The following is a 22,482-nucleotide window of genomic DNA, read 5'->3' on the forward strand; positions in this document are numbered from 1 at the left end:
GGCAGAGTGGGTACAAGAATGATTCAGTGTACTGCAATCTGTGCCATATCCCTACAAAGTGCAGTAACACTGGACCCTCTGTGTTACCCCAGAAGGATTGTTGTGGGTATGCATTGCAGGAGTCTGCAGAGTTGGCACACACAAAAGTGAAGACTGTTTATCCGTGAGGGTTTACTGAAGAGAGGGGACCACATTCTTTCCACTCTGGAGATGGAGATCTGGTGCAGACATTTTTTTTTTTTTTATTTTGATCCTCTAAAGAGAGGTGTAAAGCCATGAGGGAACAAAAGCCACATAGAGGCCCAGCTTATACTAATCCTGGACCCCTGGCAAGGGTCAGAGTAACTCCACCCAGGCAAAGATATCTGAGATGTAGCACAGCAGGCCCCACCCCCAGAAGACCAACTAGAAGAACAGGTCCATAGAAAGTATACAGACCCCACAGGAGAGGAAAACTCCAGTGCTAGGAAAAAAATAATATAGAGAACTCCAGGTTTTTCTCATAATTCACTTAACTTTCAGTTTAAAATTTTTCCATTCCCCCCTTTTCCCCTTTTAAACTGGTTTCTTATTTTATCAACTCTTTGGTTTTAAGTCTTTTTAACTTTCATTTTTTTATATTTACATTTTATAGATTTTTTTGTTGTTTTGGGTTTCCTTTCCCTCTATTCAATTTTATTTTTTTGTATATATCTAAGTTTTATTTATTTAAAATTTTGGAATGTAGTGTCTTCTAACACAGAGATCAAAATACAGTCAGGGCCAACTAGATAATGCTGTTATGTTCACCCTGTAAGATTATACTCTCTTTCTCCCCTCACTTTTTCTTTTTATTTTTGTTTCCTTTTTGGTTTCTGACATCTTCAGGTTTGTCTAGTGTATATTTTTCTTGGGTCATGGTTATTATTTTTGATTCTTCTCATTCTTTCATCAATTCTTCTCTGGGAAAAAAATGACTAGAAGGAGGAATTCACAACAAAAGAAAGAACCAGAGGTAAAATTCACTTCCACAGATCTAGTTGATATGAATATAAGTAAGCTGTCAGAATTGGATTTCAGGATAATGATTATAAAGTTACTAGCTGGACTTGAAAAAAACATAGAAGATGCTAGAGTATCTCTTAGTGTAGACGTGAGAGCTCATCAGGTTGAAATTAAAAATGCTCTTTGCTGCAGTCTAAATGGCGCCCATTAATTTGTTTTTGATTTCCCATTTATTTAAGGTGTAAAGAGAACTGGTGTATTCTGGATTTTTCCATTTTTTCAAGGGAGGCTTGAATGGCTATGTATTTCCCCCTTAGGACTGCTTTTGCAGTATCTTGTAGGATTTGGATTGAAGTGTCTTCATTCTCATTGGTTTTCATGAATTGTCTAAGTTCTTCTTTGATTTCCTCATTGATCCAAGCATACTTAAGCAAGGTGGTTTTTAGCTTCCAGGTGTATGAAGTCCTTCCAAACTTTTAGATGTGGTTGAGTTCCAGTTTCAAAGCATTGTGGTCTAAATATGCAGGGAATAATCTCAATCTTTTGGTATCAGTTCCATCCTGATTTGTGACCCAGTATGTGTTCTATTCTGAAGAAAGTTCCATGTGCATTCAAGAATAATGCTGTTTTAGGGTGGAATGTTCTGTATATATTTATGAGGCCCATCTGGTCCAATGTGTCATTCAATGCTCTTGTTTCTTTATTGATTTTATTTTTTTTAATTTTTAAATTTTCATTTTTTATAAACATATAATATATTTTTATCCCCAGGGGTACAAATCTGTGAATCGCCAGGTTTATACACTTCACAGCACTCACCATAGCACCATACTCTCCCCATGTCCATACCCCACCTCCCTTCTCCCAACCCGCCTCCCCCCAGCAACCCTCAGTTTGTTTTGTGAGATTAAGAGTCACTTATGGTTTGTCTCCCTCCCAATCCCATCTTGTTTCATTAATTCTTCTCCTACCCCCTTAACCCCCCATGTTACATCACCACTTCCTCATATCAGGGAGATCATATGATAGTTGACTTTCTCCGCTTGACTTATTTTGCTAAGCATGATACGCTGTAGTTCCATCCAAGTTGTTGTAATTGGCAAGACTTCATTTCTTTTTATGGCTGCGTAGTAATCCATTGTGTATATATACCACATCTTCTTTATCCATTCATCTGTGGATGGACATCTAGGTTCTTTCCATAGTTTGGCTATTGTGGACATTGCTGCTATAAACATTCAGGTGCACATGCCCCTTCAGATCACTACGTTTGTATCTTTAGGGTAAATACCCAGTAGGGCAATTGCTGGGTCATAGGGTAGCTCTATTTTCAACTTTTTGAGGAACCTCCATGCTGTTTTCCAGAGTGGTTGCACCAGCTTGCATTCCCACCAACAGTGTAGGAGGGTTCCCCTTTCTCCGCATCCTCGCCAGCATCTGTCATTTCCTGACTTGTTAATTTTAGCCATTCTGACTGGTGTGAGGGGATATTTCATTGTAGTTTTGGTTTGTATTTCCCTGATGCCGAGTGATATGGAGCACTTTTTCATGTGTCTGTTGGCCATATGGATGTCTTATTGCAGAAATGTCTGTTATGTCCTCTGCCCATTGCTTGATTGGATTATTTGTTCTTTGGGTGTTGAGTTTGCTAAGTTCTTTATAGATTTTGGACACTAGTCCTTTAGCTGATATATCATTTGCAAATATTTTCTCCCATTCTGTCAGTTGTCTTTTGGTTTTGTTAACTGTTTCCTTTGCTGTGCAAAAGCTTCTGATCTTGATAAAATCCCAATAGTTCATTTTTGCCCTTGCTGCCCTTGCCTTTGGCGATCTTCCTAGGAAAATGTTGATGCGGCTGAAGTCGAAGAGGTTGCTGCCTGTGTTATCCTCAAGGATGGATCCTTTCTCACATTGAAGTCTATTTCCATTTGTGTTGTTAGGAAATGGTCCAATTTCATTTATCTACATGTAGCTATCCAATTTTCCCAACACCGTTTATTGAAGAGGCTGTCTTTTTTCCATTGGACATTCTTTCCTGCTTTGTCAAAGATTAGTTGCCCATAGAGTTGAGGGTCTATTTCTGGGCTCTCTATTCTGTTCCATTGATCTATGTGTCTGCTTTTGTGCCAGTACCATGCTGTCGTGATGATGAAAGCTTTGTGATAGAGCTTGAAGTCCGGAATTGTGATGCCACCAATGTTGGCTTTCTTTTACAATATTCCTTTCGCTATTCGAGGTCTTTTCTGGTGCCACAAAATTTTAGGATTATTTGTTCCATTTCTTTGAAGAAAATGGATGGTACTTTGATAGGAATTGCATTAAATGTGTAGATTGCTTTAGGTAGCATAGACATTTTCACAATATTTATTCTTCCAATCCAGGAGCATGGAACATTTTTCCATTTCTTTGTGTCTTCCTCAATTTATCTCATGAGTACTTTATAGTTTTCTGAGTATAGATTCTGTGCCTCTTTGGTTAGGTTTATTCCTAGGTATCTTATAGTTTTGGGGGCAATTGTAAGTGCGACTGACTCCTTAATTTCTCTTTCTTCTGCCTTGTTGCTGGTTAGAGAAATTTAACTGTTTTCTTTGCATTGATTTTATATCCTGACACTTTACTGAATTCCTGTACAAGTTCTAGCAGTTTTGGAGTGGAGTCTTTTGGGTTTTCCACATATAGTATTATATCATCTGCGAAGATTGATAGTTTGACTTCTTCTTTGCCGATTTGGATGCCTTTAATTTCCTTTTGTTCTCTGATTACTGAGGCTAGGACTTCTAGTTCTATGTTGAATAGCAGTGGTGATAATGGGCATCCCTGCCATGTTCCTGACCTTAGCGGAAAAGCTTTCAGTTTTTCTCCAATGAGAATGGTATTTCTGGTGGGTTTTTCATAGATGGCTTTGATGAAATTGAGGTATGTGCGCTCTATCCCTACACTTTGAAGAGTTTTGATCAGAAAGGGATGCTGTACTTTGTCAAATGCTTTTTCAGCATCTATTGAGAGTATCGTATGGTTCCGGTTCTTTCTTTTATTGATGTTTTGTATCACTTTGATTGATTTGTGGATGTTGAACCAACCTTGCAGCCCTGGAATAAATCCCACTTGGTCGTGGTGAATAATCCTTTTAATGTACTGTTGAATCCTATTGGCTAGTATTTTGTTGAGTATTTTCGCATCTGTGTTCATCAAGGATATTGGTCTATAGCTCTCTTTTTTGATGGGATCCTTGTCTAGTTTTGGGATCAAGGTGATGCTAGCCTCATAAAGTGAGTTTGGAAGTTTTCTTTCCATTTCTATATTTTGGAACAATTTCAGGAGAATAGGAATTAGTTATTCTTTAAATGTTTGGTAGAATTCCCCCAGGAAGTCGTCTGGCCCTGGGCTTTTCTTTGTTCAGAGATTTTTGATGACTGTTCCAATCTCCTTACTGGTTATGGGTCTGTTCAGGCTTTCTATTTCTTCCTGGTTCAGTTGTGGTAGTTTACATGTCTCTAGGAATGCATCCATTTCTTCCAGATTGTCAAATTTGTTGGCATAGAGTTGCTCATATTATGTTCTTATAATTGTTTGTATTTCTTTGGTGTTAGTTGTGATCTCTCATCTTTCATTCAAGATTTTATTTATTTGGGTCCTTTCTCTTTTCTTTTTGATAAGTCTGGCCAGGGGTTTATCAATATTGTTAATTCTTTCAAAGAACCAGCTCCTAGTTTCATTGATTTGTTCTATTGTTTTTTTGGTTTCTATTTCATTGATTTCTGCTCTGATTTTATGATTTCTCTTCTCCTGATGGGTTTAGGGTTTCTTTCTTGTTCTTTCTCCAGCTCCTTTAGGTGTAGAACCGGTTAGGTTGTGTACCTGAGACGTTTCTTGTTTCTTTAGAAAGGCTTGTACTGCTATATGTTTTCCTCTCAGGACTGCCTTTGTTGTATCCCACAGATTTTGAACCATTGTGTTTTCATTATCATTTGTTTACATGAATTTTTTCAATTCTTCTTTAATTTCCTGGTTGACCCACTAATTCTTTAGAAGGATGTTGTTTAGTTTCCATGTATTTAGGTTATTTCCAAATTTCCTCTTGTGGTTGAGCTCTAGTTACAGAGCACTGTGGTCTAAAAATATGCAGGGAATGATCCCAGTCTTTTGATACTGGGTGACGCCTGATTTAGGACTGAGGATGTGATCTATTCTGGAGAATAGATCTAGCGTACATGTTCCATGTACGCTAGAGAAGAATATGTATTCTTTTGCTTTGGGATGAAATGTTCTGAATATATCTGTGATGTCCAGCTGGTCCAGTGTGTCATTTAAGGTCTCTTTTTCCTTGTTGATCTTTTGCTTGGGTCATCTGTCCATTTCAGTGAAGGGAGTGTTAACGTACCCTACTATTATTGTATTATTGTTGATGTGTTTCTTTGATTTTGTTATTAATTGGTTTATATAGTTGGTTGTTCCCACATTGGGGGCCTAGATATTTAAAATTATTAGATCTTCTTGTTGGAGAGACCCTTTGAGTATGTTATAGTGTCCTTCCTCATCTCTTATTATACTATTTGGCTTAAAATCTCATTGATCTGATATAATGATTGCCATTCCTGCTTTCTTCTGATGTCCATTAGCATGGTAAATTCTTTTCCACCCCCTCACTTTAAATCTGGAGGTGTCTTCGGGTTTAAAATGAGTTTCTTGGAGGCAGCACATAGATAGGTTTTGTTTTTTCATCCATTCTGATACCCTGTGTCTTTTGATTGGGGCATTTAGCCCATTAACATTCAGGGTAACTATTGAGAGATATGAATTTAGTGCCATTGTATTGCATGTAAGGTTACTGTTACTGTATATTGTCTCTGTTCCTTTCTGATCTACCACTTGTAGGCTCTCTCTTTGCTTAGAGGAGCCCTTTCAATATTTCCTGTAGAGCTGGTTTGGTGTTTGCATATTCTTTCAGTTTTTGTTTTTCCTGGAAGCTTTTAATCTCTCCTTCTTCTTTCAATGATATCCTAGCTGGATATAGTATTCTTGGCTGCATTTTTTTTTTCTCGTTTAGTGCTCTGAATATATCATGCTAGCTCTTTCTGGCCTGCCGGGTCTCTGTGGATAAGTCTTCTGCCAATCTAATATTTTTACCATTGTATGTTACAGACTTCTTTTCCCGGGTTGCTTTCAGGATTTTCTCTTTGTCACTAAGACTTGTAAATTTTACTATTAGGTGATGGGGTGTGGACCAATTCCTATTGATTTTGAGGGGCGTTCTCTGCACCTCCTGAATTTTGATGCTTGTTCCCTGTACCATATTCGGGAAATTCTCTCCAATAACTCTCTCCAGTATACCTTCTGCTCCCCTCTCTCCTTATTCTTCTTCTGGAATCCCAATTATTCTAATTATCTATTATCTATCTATTCGTCTTATGGTGTCACTTATCTCTCGAATTCTCCCCTTGTGGTCCAGTAGCTGTTTGTCCCTCTTTTGCTCAGCTTCTTTATTCTCTGTCATTTGGTCTTCTATATCGCTAATTCTTTCTTCTGCCTCATTTATCCTAGCATTGAGAGCCTCCATTTTTCATTGCACCTCATTAATAGCTTTTTTGATTTCAACTTGGTTAGATTTTAGTTCTTTTATTTCTCCAGAAAGGACTTTTATATCTCCCAAGACGGTTTCTCTAATATCTTCCACGCCTTTTTCAAGCCTGGCTAGAATCTTGAGAATTGTCATTCTGAACTCTAGATCTCACATATTACCAAAGTCTGTATTGATTAGGTCCCTAGCCTTCGGTACTGCCTCTTTTTCTTTTTTTTTTTTTTTTTTTTTTTTTTTTTTTTTTTTTTTTGTGGTGAATTTTTCCGCCTTGTCATTTTGTCCAGATAAGAGTATATGAAGGAGCAAGTAAAATACTAAAAGAGTGGCAACAACCCCAGGAATATATGCTTTAACCAAATCAGAAGAGATCCCAGACCGTGAGGGGGGAATAAGGGGATAAAAAGAGGTTCAGAAAGAAAGAAAGAAAAGAAAAGAAACAATTAAAAAAAGAAAACGAATAAAGAAAATGTATAAAAAAGAAATATATATATTAGATAAACTAGTTAAAAAACCTTAAAAAACAAAAGGATAAAAGTTAAAAAAAATTAGCAGAAGAAGAGAAAAAAATTTGAAAAAGAAAAAAAAAATTAAATTAACTGCAAGACTTTCTCCCCATGAGTTCCGTGCTTTGCTTTCTCCTCCTCTGAAATTCTGCTGCTCTCCTTGGTATTTAAACTGCACTCTTTGGTAGGTGAACTTGGTCTTGGCTGGATTTCTTGATGATCTTCTGGGGGAGGACCCTGTTGTAGTGATTCTCAAGTGTCTTTGCCCCAGGTGGAATTGCACCGCCCTTACCTGGGGCCGAGCTGAGTAATCCACTTGGGTTTGCTTTCAGAAGCTTTCCCTGAGCGCTTTCGGTTGAGTTCCGGAGGATGGGAATAAAAATGGTGGCCTCCTGGTCTCAGGCCCAGAGGAGCCGAGAGCCCAGGGCCCCACTCCTCAGTGCGCCCTCAGAGAACAGTGCCCAGTAACTCCCATTTGCCTGACCTCCAGCTGCGCCCCAAGCTCACCAACCCTGCGACCGGTTCAAGGTAACACTGAGCTATGAGTTCACTGTTGGCTCTGTCTCTGTAGCCGGCTTCCTCATTCTAATACCTGTAAGCTCTGCGACACTCAGACACCCTTGATCCTTCTGTGACCTGCAGGACCTGAGGCCATGCTGACCTCACATGGGCTTCACCCAGGTTTAGCCGCTGGAGCGATGTCCCTCAGCCGAACAGACTTTTAAATGTCCTGATTTTGTGCTCTGTTGCTCTGCTGCTTGCTGGGAGCCGGCCCCTCCCCTTGGGGTCTATCTTCCCGTCGCTTTGGATTCACTTCTCCGCCAGTCCTACCTTTCAGAAAGTGGTTGATTTTCTGTTTCTACAATTGCTTTTCTTCTTCTCTTCAATCTGCCAATGGATTTGAAGGTGTTTGCAATCTTTAGCTAATCTATCTAGCTGATCTCCTGCTACCTGAAGTAGTCTCAGCCTGCTACTTCTCCACCATCTTGACTCCTCCCCCTTCTTTATTGATTTTCTGCTTCGGTTATCTCTCTATTACTGAGAGTGGCATGTTAAGATCCCCTAACATTAATGTAGTCATGTCAATAAGACTCTTTATCTTGATTAAAAGTTGTCTTAGGTAGTTGGCTGCTCACGTGTTGGGTGCATAAATTTTTACAATTGTTAGATCTTCTGGGTGATCGATATCACTTGTCATCAGGGAAATACAAATCAATGATTTAAGAATGATTAGTGTCCTTCTTTATCTCTGACTACAGTCTTTAGTTAAAATCTAATTATCTGATATACATCAAGACAACATGGTACTGGCACAAATACAGACACACAGACCACTGGAACAGAGTAGAAAGCCCATATATGGACCTTCTAATTTATGGCCAATAATCTTTGATAAAGCACGAAAAAATATACAGTGGAAAAACGACAGTCTCTTCAATAAATGGTGCTGGGAAATTTAAACAGCTATGTATAAAAGAATGAAACACGACCATACACAAAGATAAACTTGAAATGGATAAAAGACCTCAATGTGAGGCAGGAACCCATCAGAACCCTAGAGGAGAACATAGGTAGTAGTGTCTTCAATATCAGCCACAGCAACTTCTTTCAAAATATGTCCCCAAAGGCAAAGGAAACAAAAGCGAAAATGAACTTTTGGGACTTCATCAAGATCAAAAGCTTTGGGTGCCTGGGTGGCTCACTGAGTTAAAGCCTCTGCTTTCAGCTCATGTCATGATCCCAGGGACCTGGGATCAAGCCCAGCATCAGGCTCTCTGCTCAGCAAGGGGCCTCCTCCTCTCTCTTTGCCTGTCTCTCTGCCTACTTAAAAAAAAAAAAAATCAAAAGTTTCTTCACAGCAAAGGAAACAGTCAACAAAACAGAGAGGCAACCCATGGAATGGGAGAAGGTATTCACAAATGACACTACAGACAAAAGGCTGATATCAAAGATCTATAAAGAACTCTTCAAACTCAGCACACAGAAACAAATAATCATATCAAAAAATTGGCAGAAGACATGAACAGACATTTTTCCAAAGAAGGCATACAAATGGCTAACAGACACATGAAAAAATGTTCATCATCACTAGTCATCAGGGAGATTCAAATCAAAACCACATTGAGATACCAACTTACACCATTTAGAATGGCCAAAGTTAACAAGACAGTAAACAATAAGTGTTGGAGAGGATGTGGAGAAAGGGAACCCTCTTACACTGTTGGTGGGAATGAAAGTTAGTGCAGCCACTTTGTAAACCAGAGTGGAGATTCCTTAAGAAATTAAAAATAGACCTTCCCTATGGCCCTGTTATTGCACTATTGTGTATTTACCCCCAAAATACAGATGTAGTGAAAGGAAGCATCATCTGTACCCCAACATTTATAGCAGCAATGGCCACAGTCACCAAACTGTGGAAAGAACCAAGATATCCTTCAATGGACGAATGGATAAAGAAGATATGGTCCAAATATACTAGGGAGTATTATGCCTCCATCAGAAAAGATGAATACCCGGGGCACCTGGGTGGCTCAGTGGGTTGAGCCTCTGTCTTTGGCTCAGCTCATGACCTCAGGGTCCTGGGATCGAGCCCTGCATCGGGCTCTCTGCTCAGTGGGGAGCCTGCTTTCTCCTCTCTCTCTGCTTGCCTCTCTGCCTACTTGTGATCTCTGTCTGTCAAATACATAAATAAAATCTTTAAAAAAATAAAAAAAATAAAAATTAAAAAAAAAAGAAAGGATGAATACCCAACTTTTGTATCAACATGGAGTGGACTGGAAAAGATTATGCTAAGTGAAATAAGTCAAGCAAAGAGAGTCAATTAGCATATGGTTTTTCCTGCTTGTGGAGCATAAGTAATAACACGGAGGACATTGGGTGAAGGAGAGAAGTGAGTTGGGGGAAATTGGAGGGGGAGATTAACCACGAGAGAATGTGGACTCTGAGAAACAAACTGAGGGTTTTAAGGGGGAGGGAGTATGAGGTTGGGTGAATCTGGTGGTGGGTATTATTGAGGACATGTATTGCATGGAGCATTGGATGTGGTGCATAAACAATGAATGCTGGAACATTTTAATGAAATTGAAAAAAAAAAGAAAAGATCATTATATAGTGATAAAATCGTCAATTCATGAAGAGGATTTAACAATTGTAGATATGTATGCATATAACATTGTAGAAGCTAAATATTTAAAGCAAAAATTAACCAAGCTGAAGGGAGAAATAGACAGCAAACTATTAATAGCAGGGAACTTCAAAATCCCAATTTCAGTAATGGCTAGATCAGACAAAATCACCAAGTAAATAGTGGATTTGAATAACACTATATAGTGCTATTATATAACACTTTATATATTATATATAATATATATATATTATATATATATATATAAAACAACACTTTATATATTATATATCCCACTATATATATTATCTACATATAAGATAATATATATAGACATATAGTATCTATTATATTCTATTTCATTGGTCTATATACCTGTCTTTATGTCAATACCACACAATACCACATTATCAATTATTCTATATATTTCTCTTTTTTACTATTTCTCCTAATCCAAGGAAATAGTGTATTTGAATAACACTATACAGTGTTATTATATAACACTTAATATATTATATATATTATATAACACTTTATATATTATATATATATATATATATAATACAACACTTTATATATTATATATCCCACTATATATATTATCTATATACGAGATAATATATATAGTGGGATATATAATATATAAAATACTATATGTCTATATATATTATCTATATACGAGATAATATATATAGACATATAGTATCTATTCTATTCTATTTCATTGGTCTATATTCCTGTCTTTATGTCAATACCACACAATTCCACATTATCAATTATTCTATATATTTCTCTTTTTTAATTTCAAGTTTTTATTTAAATTCATGTTAATTAACAAATATGATAAAATTGATTGCAGGTGTAGAATTTAGTGAGTCATCACTTACATATAACAACCTGTGGTCATCACAAATGCCCTCTTCACACCTATCACCCATTTAGTCCATCATCCACCCACCTCCTTCCCACAACCATGAGTTTGTTCTCTATAGTTAAGAGTCTCTTGTGGTTTTCTTCCCTCTCTTTTTTCCCCCTTCCCCTATGCTCATCATCTGTGTTGTTTCTTGAAGTCCACATTTGAGTGAAATCATATGGTATTTATCATTCTCTGACTGACTTATTTTACTGAGCATAATGCACTCTAGCTCCATCCATGTCATTGTAAATGGTAAGCCTTCATTCTTTTTGATGGCTGAGTACTATTCTTTTCCATATCACCTCTTATCCATTCATCAGCCGATGGGCATTTGGGATATTTTTAGTTTAGCTATTGTTGATAATGCTTCTATAACATCAAAGTGCATGTGTCCCTTTGAATCAGTATTTTTTTTTCTCCTTAGGATAAATACCTAGTAGTTCAATTGCTGGATTTTTACCTTTCCAACAAGTTTTGAAATCAAAAATGAAATCAAATTTGCTCTTTTTCAAGATTATTATTTTATTTTTGGCAATTCAGGTCCCTTGAGATTCTATGTTTTAGGATGGATTTTTCTATTTCTGCAAAAACAAAATGCCATTGGGATTTTTATTAGGATTGCATTAAATTTGTAGAAAACTTTGAATTGTCAACTTAAAAATATTAAGTCTTCTAATGTATGAAAGCAGGTTGTATTTCCTTTTATTTGTGTATTTAATTTCTTTAGCCATGTTTCATAATTCTAAGTATAAAAGTCTTTCATCTCCTTAAGTGTATTTTAAGTATTTTACTCTTTCTATGCTATTGTAAATCAAATCTCTTAATTTTCTTTTTGAATTGCTCATTATTAGATTATATATTTGCAATGGATTTTTGCATGTTGATTTTTCTCTGAAACTTTAATGAATTTATTGAATACTTCTAACCCTTTTTAATGAAATATTTATGGTTTTCTATATATGTGATTATATCATATGTGAACCCAGATACTTTTTCTTCTTCCTTTCCAATATTGAAGTTTTGTTCATATATATATGTATGCATGTGTGTGTGTGTGTGTGTGCGTATATATATATACATATATATATGTATATGTATATATATTTAAATATATATATTTAGGCTATATACATATATATATATATATATATATATATATATATATATATATATGTATATAGCCTAATTGCTCTAAGAGTCTTATATTGAAAAGAAGTAGCAAGAATGGGCATTTTTGTCTTGTTCCTGATATAAGAGAAAAGCTTTCAGTCTTTCAGTAGTGACTGTGATGTTAAATGAGGTCTTATCTATGACTCTATAATATAGAGTTAGTTTCCTCATATTCCTAATTTGTTGAGCAGTTCTATCATGAAAACATGTTGAATTTTGTTAATTATTTTTTACATCAATTGAGATTTTCATGTAGTATTTTCCCCATTATTTTGCTACTGTGTTATATACTGCTTAGTTTCCCTATGTTGAAACATCCTTACATTTCAGAAATAAATCTCACCTGATTAGGGTGTATAGTCCTTTTAATGAGGTATAAAATTCTGTTTCCTGGTATTGTGCATGTGCTTTCATCAATTTTCATCAGATATTGGTTTATAATGTTCATTTCTTTTAGTATCTTTTTCTGGCTTTGTTATGAGGGTAATTATAGTCTTCTAGAATGAGTTTGGATGTATTCTCTTTTTTTGTAAGATTTGAGGAATAATTGGTAATTATTTTAATAATTTTTTTTCCTTCAAATATTTGACACAATTCACCAGTGACCTCATGTAATTCTGGGCTTTTCTTTATTGGTAGGTTCGTGGTGAGAAGGAATTACAGAGATGAAAAGGCAGAAAACTGAAAAGATTTCTCTGGTGTTAAATTGCAATTGGAGGCATTGAAGTCCTCTCATGGGTGTTGATATAGAAATAGGCATACATGTGTGTTTCTGTGTATGCATGTGTGTGATTTCCTAGCTCTATCCCACGGTTTTATTGTGGTTATATAACAGAATATTTTTGTTTGTTTCAAATGTGCACATTTTCAGAGACAATGAGACATTAGGTGGGGAACTTACAAGTGATTTAGGAAAATAAAAGTTATTCATACAGCATGTGGAAGTTTTCCCTAAACTTGTGATTGTTTTGATTATAAAACAAAATAAACATAAAATAAAATAAAATGAAAGTGCAAACCTGAATACATATGTTTTATTATACAAGAGCTAGGGGAAAAAAGTGACAATATTGAGTCTTTGTTCAAATGTGAAATAAAAGGAACCCATATATGTTTATGTAAGTATGTAAATTGGTTTACTTTGGAGAATATCACAGGAAAAGAATTAACCAAGATTTATTCATCTCTGTGCTATATTCTATAGAGAAATATTAAATGGAATACTACTTGGCTGCAAAAAAGAATGGCTAGTCCTGGGGTCAATAAACTATAGCCTATAGACTAAATTCCCCCTGTTATCCTTTTTGCATAGCCCACAGCAATTTTTTTTTATTTTAAATTGTTGATAAAATAAAAAAAGAGAAGAAGGACAATATTTTGTGACATGTGAAAATTATGTGAAATTCAAATTGTGGTGCTCATAAATAAAATTTTATTGGAACACAGCCATAATTCTTAATTTATGTATTATCTATAAAAGTGTGGAATTGCAACAGCAAACATTTGACTTGTAAAGCTTAAAATATTTACTGTCTGACCCTTTACAGAAAGACTTTGTGTAAGTCCCAAAAACAATGTTGAGTGAAATAATAAAATATGAAATGTGATGAAATATATATGTGACTGGATACTGTATTTCTCAAGAACCTTGTTAGAATTCTACAAAGGAATTATTTTCCCTATTTCACATAGTTTTTTTTTATTTGTACTAATCAAATTACATTGATTTTTCTACTTTATCTCTATACACACACATCATATATCTTCTAGAAATATAGAAAACTCTTTTAGTAAGTTTCACACAATATTGATTTACCTCTGCAACTCTTATAAACAAAATCAAAGAATGTCAAATTAGGAAGTATCAATGGATAGTTATGAAAAAATAATAAATTACATATAATTATTTTTCTCTAATAATCACTAGTGCTATGAAGAAAGATAGTGAAAGACTTCTATGGATTAACTTATATGCCAAACAGTGCCACAGAAAGCACTAAACAATGACATTGACATCACATAAATATTTGTCAGCCTGATTTTCTAGAAAAATCTTGACTAGATTTGTAAAAATTAAATGTCTAGGATCTTGGAAAGATGGCATACTATAAAGACCCTAAACTCACTCACTAGCATGGTGAATTTAGGGTCTATATACTATGTTTACAACTGGATATACCATGTTTAAAACTGGATATAATTCACATCCATGTAAATAAACCAGAGAACTATCCAAAGACTTGCAGAACAAACACCACAACTAAATGTAGAGAAACCACAATTAAAAGGTTAGGAAGAGCAGAAATGGTGGTCAGGAGCTGCCTGTAAGAGGGACAGCGTAATAAGGGAAAGAGGGAAAAATGGTCCCTCACATGAGGGAGCCCACACAAAGAAGATCAATTCCCATAATGTTTGCTTTTGACAACAAGAGGGGCTGAATTCTTCAAGTTTTTATAACCAGCAATACTTGGAGCTTGGAGCTTTAAAAGTCGGCTGACTCATCACTAGGTGAGCCCAGAGGGCCAATGATAGCTGTGTCCCTGCCCTTAAAGAGACAGCAACCAATGAAGAGGCAAAATAGAAATGGCAATTTGAATAAGGCTAGGGCAAATGAGAGAAATATCTGTTTATGCATATTTCAGAGTGTATTGGAGGACTCCTCCAGAAACAAAAGAAGTACTAGGTGTCATTTTGCTACCTTGTCCCCTAACATAAACACAGGGTCACCTGCAGAAGGCAGAACTGCACAGACACCTGTTATCTAAGCTTCTAGCAATGCACCCTGCCCATGCATTCTCCTAAAAACTCACCCAATCCAAGCCTATTGCCCTCAGCCTTAGGGGCAGTGCATATTTTGTTTATGCTATGAATGTCCTGACCAGTCACTGTACACACAGATGCTGTATGCCCCTGGCCACTGCCATCACCATGTGCCTTGGTCCCTTTTGACAGTGACAATTCTGTGTTGTCACCTTAGCCATTGCCCACACCTTGCCCTAGGCAGCCACTTAACTTTGGGAAGGATCCAACCTTGGACTAATGGCTTAGTGCATATTTTGCTAAGACTACTGCCCTACCCCTAGCCCTCTTGTGGTCATGCTCTCTCAGGTTTACTTGGGTCTCAATAACACCAAAAAGAGAGAGAGAGAGAACAAATAAACACAATAGGCAGAGAGTCAGTGCAGATGACTGGACTGAAAGAAAGAAAAAAAAAAGACAGACACAACAGGATACAAACAACACACTTAGGAGACTCCCCTAAAGTATCAGGTTCTGATGAATAGGGGACACTGTACTATAGAGCAATACAGAAACTATTCATACAGAAACTACTTTCAAGAGCAGAAGACACAGCTGACTTCCCTAGCAAACAGAAACAGAGACAGATAGGTAGAAAAATGATGAGATGGAAGAATATGTCCCAAATGGAAAAAAAGAAGGAAAGAAAGAAAGAAAGAGTGAAATCAAAGCAGGAGATCTAAGCAAAACAGAACTAAGTAATATGTTTGATAAAGAATTTAAAATAATGACCATAAACATACTCACTGGTCTTCAGAAAAGATTAAGGACATCAGTGAGACCCTTGACAAAGAGATAAGAAATAACATATCAGAAATAAAGAACTCAATAAATAAAAAATACAATAGATGGAATAAATAGTAGGCTACAGGAAACAGGAACATATCAGTGACCTAGAAGATAAGAGTAATGGAAAGAAATCAAGCTGAACAGGTGAGAAACAAATAAATCTGGATAAGAATAGACAGGGAACTCACCAAAACTGTCAAATATACTAGCACTCACATTATAAGAATCCCAGAAGAGGAAGAGAGAAAGATGTAGTCAAAGATATAATAACTGAAAACATCCCAAATCTGGGGATGGAACAAAGATCCAGATTCATGAGGCACAGAATTCCCTCAACAAATTCAGTCCAAGGAGGTCAACACCAAGACACATAGTAATTAAAATGTCAAAAAAGTCATAAAGGAAGAATTTGAAAAGTTCCAAGAGAAAAGAAGACAGTTACATACAAAGGAATGCCCATACAGCTACAAGTTTATTTGTCAGTAGAAACTTTGTAAGTCAGAAGGGAGAGACATAGTGTATTCAAGGTACTAAAATGGAAAACTCTGTACCCAAGAATACTCTATCCAGCAAGACTATTATTAAGAATATAAAAAATAAATAGTTTCTAAGACAAAAACAAACAAAAAAAACCTAAAGGAGTTCAGGACCACTAAACTCTCCCCATAAGAAATATTTAAGGTGACTCTATGAGTAGAAAGAAGAGACCATAAATGAAAGTATGAAAAGTAAGTAAGTATAAATTTAAAATTCAGTAAAACATGTAAATTATGATGCCATATACCTAGAATGTGGAGGCAGAGTAAAGAATGGACTAGAAATTAATTGGCCATCAATTTAATATATACTGTCATATGCAGAAGATGTTATATACAATCTTAATGATAACCACATATCAAAAACCACAAATAGATATGCAAAGAATAAAGAGAAAGGAATCCAAGTATATCATTAAAGAATAGCATCAAACCATGAACAAGGGAAAGAGAAGAAAGAATCAGAGAGAAACTACAAAACAATCACCAAACAAGTAACAAAATGGCAATTAATACATATTTATCAACAAGTACTTTGGATGCCAATGAACTAAATGTTGCAATCAAAGGACATAGGGTGAAACAGTGGACAAAAAGCAAACTTGTCTATATGCTGCCTACAAAAAACCCACTTCAGACCCAATGATGCCTATACATTGAATGTGAAAGAATGGAGAAATATCTCTCATAGAAATGGATATCAGGGGTGCCTGGGTGGCTTGGCAGGTTAAATCCTCTGCTTTCGGCTAGGGTCATGATCCCAGGGTCCTGGAATCAAGCCCACGCCGGGCTCTCTGCTCCGCAGGGAGCCTGCTTCCTCCCCTCTTTCTCTCTGCCTGCCTCTCTGCCTACTTGTCATCTCTCTCTCTGTCTGTCAAATAAATAAAATCTTAAAGAAAAAAGAAATGGATATCAAAAGAGAGCTGGAGTAACAATATGAATATCAAACAAAATAGACTTTAAAACAAACTATGTAAAAAGATACAAAGAAGAACACTATATACTAAGAAAGAGAATAATCCCACCAGAAGATAAAACAAATATAAATATTTATGAACCCAACATGGGAGCACCCAAATACACAAAACAGTTAATAAGTTAATAACAAACATAAAGGAACTAATGACAGCAATGCAATAATACTAGTGTCCTTCAATACCTTATTTACATCAATGGACACTTCATTAAAACAGAAAATGAAATAGTGACTTTGAATGATACACTGGACCAGATGGATTTCACAGATATCCTTAGCACATTCCATCAAAAAAACAGCAGAATACATATTGTTTTCAAGGACATATGGAACATTCTCCAGAATAAATCACATATTAAGACAAAAACAAGACTCAACAAATTTTGGGAAAAAAATAAACTAATAAATGCAACTTTAATGACCACAGCCCTATGAAAGTAGAAATCAATCACAAGAAAAAATCTGGGAAGACCACAAATACATGGAAGTTAAATAATAAATCTACTAAGCAATGAATGGATCAACCAAGAAACCAAAGAATATATTTTTTTTAAGTACATGGGTAGAAAAAAATATAAAAACACAATAGGCTAAGAAATTTGAGATACAGCAAAAGTGGTTTGAAGAAGCAAGTTTATAGTAATAGAGGCCTAACTCAAGAAGGAAAAAAATCTCAAATAAACAACCTAATCATAGACCTAAAGGAGTTAGAAAAATAACAACAAACCAAATACAAAACTAAGAGAGGGAAGGAAATAATAGAGATTAGGGCAAAAATAAATGATATAGAAACAAAAACAAAAATGAAAACAAAATCCAATAGAGCAAATCTATTGGTTCTTTGAAAATATAAACAGAGGTTATAAAGGCCTAACCAGACTCATCAGAAAAAGAAAAGAAGTGAAGGGAGAGAGAGAAGGGATATAGAGGTGATAAAGCCCTAATCAGACTCATCAGAAAAAGAAAAGAAGGGGAGGGAGACAGAGAGATAACAGACTCAAAGTCACAAATGAAAGAGGAGAAATAACAACCAACACCACACATACACAAACAATAGTAAGAGAATATCATGAAAAACTACATGCACAAATTAGACAACCTACAAGGAACGGATAAATTCCTAAACATATGACCTAACAAAGCTAAGCAGAAAGAAATAGAAAATTTGAACAGACTAACTACCAGCAAGGAAACTGAAACAGTAATCAAAACAAAACAAAACAAAACAAGCAAACAAAACCCAACAGGGGTACCTGGGCGGCTCAGTCCGTTGTGTCCAACTTTTGATTTTGACTCAGTTCATTATCTCAGGGTCCTGAGAGCAAGCCCCTCATTGGGCTTTGCACTGAACATGGAGCCAGCTTGGGATTCTCTTCACTACCTCTCCTGTTTGTTCTATCTCTCTCTCCCTTTCTCTCAGGAAAACAAATCATCAACAACTACAAAAAATAAAGGTCCAGGGCCATATGGATTCACAGCAAATTCTGCCAAAAATTTAAAGAAGCAATAAGCATCCTGGGATCGAGTCCTGCATAGTGCTCCTTGCTCAGTGGGGTGCCTGCTTCTCCCTCTGCTTCTGCTGCCACTCTGTCTGCCTGTGCTCACTCTCTCTGACAAATAAATAAATAAAATATTTTTTTAAAAAAGAAGCAGTAAGACCTAGTCTTCTTATACTAATACATAAAATAGAAGATAATATTACAAATTCATTCTATGAGGCCAGTATCACCATGATCACCAAAGCCAGATAAAAATACTACAAAAAAAGAAATACAGGCCAATATTTATGATAAACTTAGATGCAAAAATCCTCAACAAAATGTTAACAAACTGAATCCAACAATACATTTAAAAAATTATTCACCAAGGGTGCCTGCATAGCACAGTCAGTTAAAGCAACTGTCCTTAGGTAATGAGACTGAGCCTCACATCAGACTCCTTGCTCAGGGAGCCTGTTTCTCCTTCTCCCTCTGCTGCATTCCCTTCTTGTGCTCTCTTTATGCCTAGGAATAAGTGTAACCAAAGAAGTGAAAGACTTGTACTCTGAAAACTATAAAACATTGATAAACTAAATTTAAGACTACATGAAGAATGGAAAGACATCCTATGCTCAGGGATTAGAAGAACAAATATTGTTAAAATGTCTATACTACCACAGAGCAATCTACAAATTTCAACTAATTCCAATCAAAATATCAAGATAAATTTTCACAGAACTGGAACAACTCTAAAATTTATATGGAACAACAACAAAAAAAAGCCAGGTCTGTTTGGATAAATAAAAGTGAAGCTGGAGATATCACAATTCCAGACTGCAAGCTATACTATAAAGATGTAGTAATCAAAACAAAATGATACTGCATAAAAGTAAACTCATAAGGGGCACCTGGGTGGCTCAGTGGGTTAAAGCCTCTGCCTTCAGCTCAGGTCATGATCCCAGGGTCCTGGGATCGAGCCCCACATCAGGCTCTCTGCTCTGCAGGGAGCCTGCTTTCTCCTCTCTCTGCCTGCCTCTCTGCCTACTTGTGATCTCTGTCAAATAAATAAATAAAATCTTTAAAAAAATAAATAAACACATAAGTCAATGGAACAGAATAAAAAAACTCAGAAATAAAATCATAATTATGTGGTCAATTTAACTTTGACAAGAGGCAAGAATATGCAATGGCAAAAAGATAGTGTATTAAATAAATGGTGTTGGGAAAACTGGTCAGCAACATGCAAAATTATGACACTGGACTATTTTCTTAGACTTTACATAAAAATAAACTAAAAATACATTAAAGACTTAAATGTGAAACCTGAAACCACAAAAGTCCCAGAAGAGAGCATAGTCAGTAACCTTTCTAACATCAGCTGTGTAACATTTTTCCAAATATGTCTCCTGAGGCAAGGGAAACAAAAGCAAAAATAAGCTTATTGGGATTATCAAAATAAAAAGCTCTGTACAGTCAAGGAAACAATTAACAAAACTAATAGGAATGCTAGTGAATGAAAGAAGATTTTGCAAGATATCTGAAAAGGGTTAGTATCTAAAATATATAAAGAAGTTGAACAATGCAACACCTAAAAACCAAATAATCCAGGGGGAGGAGTCAAGATGGCGGAGAAGTAGCAGGTTGAGACTACTTCAGGTAGCAGGAGATCAGCTAGATAGCTTATCTAAAGATTACAAACACCTACAAATCCAACGGGAGATCGAAGAGAAGAAAAACAGCAATTCTAGAAAGAGAAAATCAACCACTTTCTGAAAGGTACGACTGGTGGAGAAGTGAATCCAAAGCGATGGGAAGATAGACCGGGGGGGGGAGGGGGCCCCGGCAAATGGCGGAGCAGCGGAGCAACGGAGCACAAAATCAGGACATTTAAAAGTCGGTTCCACTGACGGACATCGCTCCAGAGGCTAAACCGGGGTGAAGCCCACGTGGGGTCAGCGTGGTCTCAGGTCCCTCAGGGTCACAGAAAGATCAGGGGTGTCTGAGTGTCGCAGAGCTAGCAGGTATTAGAACAGGGAAGCTGGCTACAGAGACAAAGCCAAGGAGTGAGCTCACAGCTAAGGTTACCTTGAACCAGTCACAGGCTCAGTGAGCTTGGAGCATGGCCGGAGGCCAGGGAGACAGGAGTAAATGAGCGCTGTTTTATGAGGGCACACTGAGGAGTGGGCTCCCAAGCTCCCGGCTCCTCCAGGCTGGAGACTGGGAGGCCAACATTTTCATTCCTGTCTTCCGGCACTCTACAGAAAGCACTCAGGGAAAAAAGCTCCCAAAAGCAAACCTGAGTGGATTACTCTGCCCGGCCCCTGGTAAAAGCAGTGCAATTCCACCTGGGGCAAAGACACTTGAGAATCACAACCACACCCCTCCCCCAGAGGATCAAAAAGAAATCCAACCAAGGAACAAATTCACCTACCAAGGAGTGCAGTTTCAATACCAAGAAGAACAGTGGAATTCCAGAGGAGGAGAAAGCAAGGCACGGAATTCATGGCTATCTCCCCATGATACTTTAGTCTTGCAGTTAATTTAATTTTTCCTTCTTTTTCAATTTTTTTTCTCTTCTTCTGCTAATTTCTTTAACTTTTACCCTTTTCTTTTTTAAGGTTTTTTAAACTAGTTTATCTAATATATATATATATTTTTTTCTTTTTTATATTTTTTCTTTATTCGTTTACTTTTTACAATAGTTTCTTTTCTATTTTAATTGTTTATTTTCTTTTCTTTTTTTTTTTTCATTCTGAACCTCTTTTTAACCCCTTTCTCCCCCATCACGATTTGGTATCTCTTCTGATTTGGTTAAAGCATATTTTCCTGGGTTTGTTACCACCCTTTTAGTATTTTACTCGCTCCTTCATATACTCTTATGATTATATACTCTTATATGGACAAAATGACAAGGCAGAAAAATTAAAAAAAAAAAAAAAAAAAAAACAAAGAACAAGAGGCAGTACCGCAGGCGAGGGACCTAATCAATACAGATATTGGCAATATGTCAGATTTAGAGTTTAGCATGATGGTTCTCAAGGTTCTAGCTGGGCTCCAAAAAGGCATGGAAGATATTAGGGAAATCCTCTCGGGAGACATAAAAGTCCTTTCTGGAGAAATAAAAGAAAAAAAATCTAACAAAGTAGAAATTTTAAAAAGCTATTAATGAGGTGCAATAAAAAACCGGAGGCTCTCACTGCTAGGATAAATGAGGCAGAAGAAAGAATTAGCGACATAGAAGACCAAATGACAGAGAATAAAGAAGTTGAGCAAAAGAGGGACAAACAGCTACTGGACCATGAGGGGAGAATTCGAGAGATAAGTGACACTATAAGATGAAAGAACATTAGAATAATTGGGATTCCAGAAGAAGAAGAAAGAGAGAGGGGAGCAGAAGGTATATTGGAGAGAATTATTGGAGAGAATTTCCCCAATATGGCAAAAGGAAAAAGCATCAAAATCCAGGACTTGCAGAGATCCCCCTCAAAATCAATAAGAATAGGTCCACACCCCGTCACCTAATAGTAAAATTTACAAGTCTTAGTGACAAAGAGAAAATCCTGAAACAGCCTGGGAAAAGAAGTCTGTAACATACAATGGTAAAAATATTAGATTGGCAGCAGACTTAT

Source organism: Mustela lutreola, chromosome X (assembly GCF_030435805.1).
Source record: "Mustela lutreola isolate mMusLut2 chromosome X, mMusLut2.pri, whole genome shotgun sequence".
Taxonomy (NCBI): Eukaryota; Metazoa; Chordata; class Mammalia; order Carnivora; family Mustelidae; genus Mustela; species Mustela lutreola.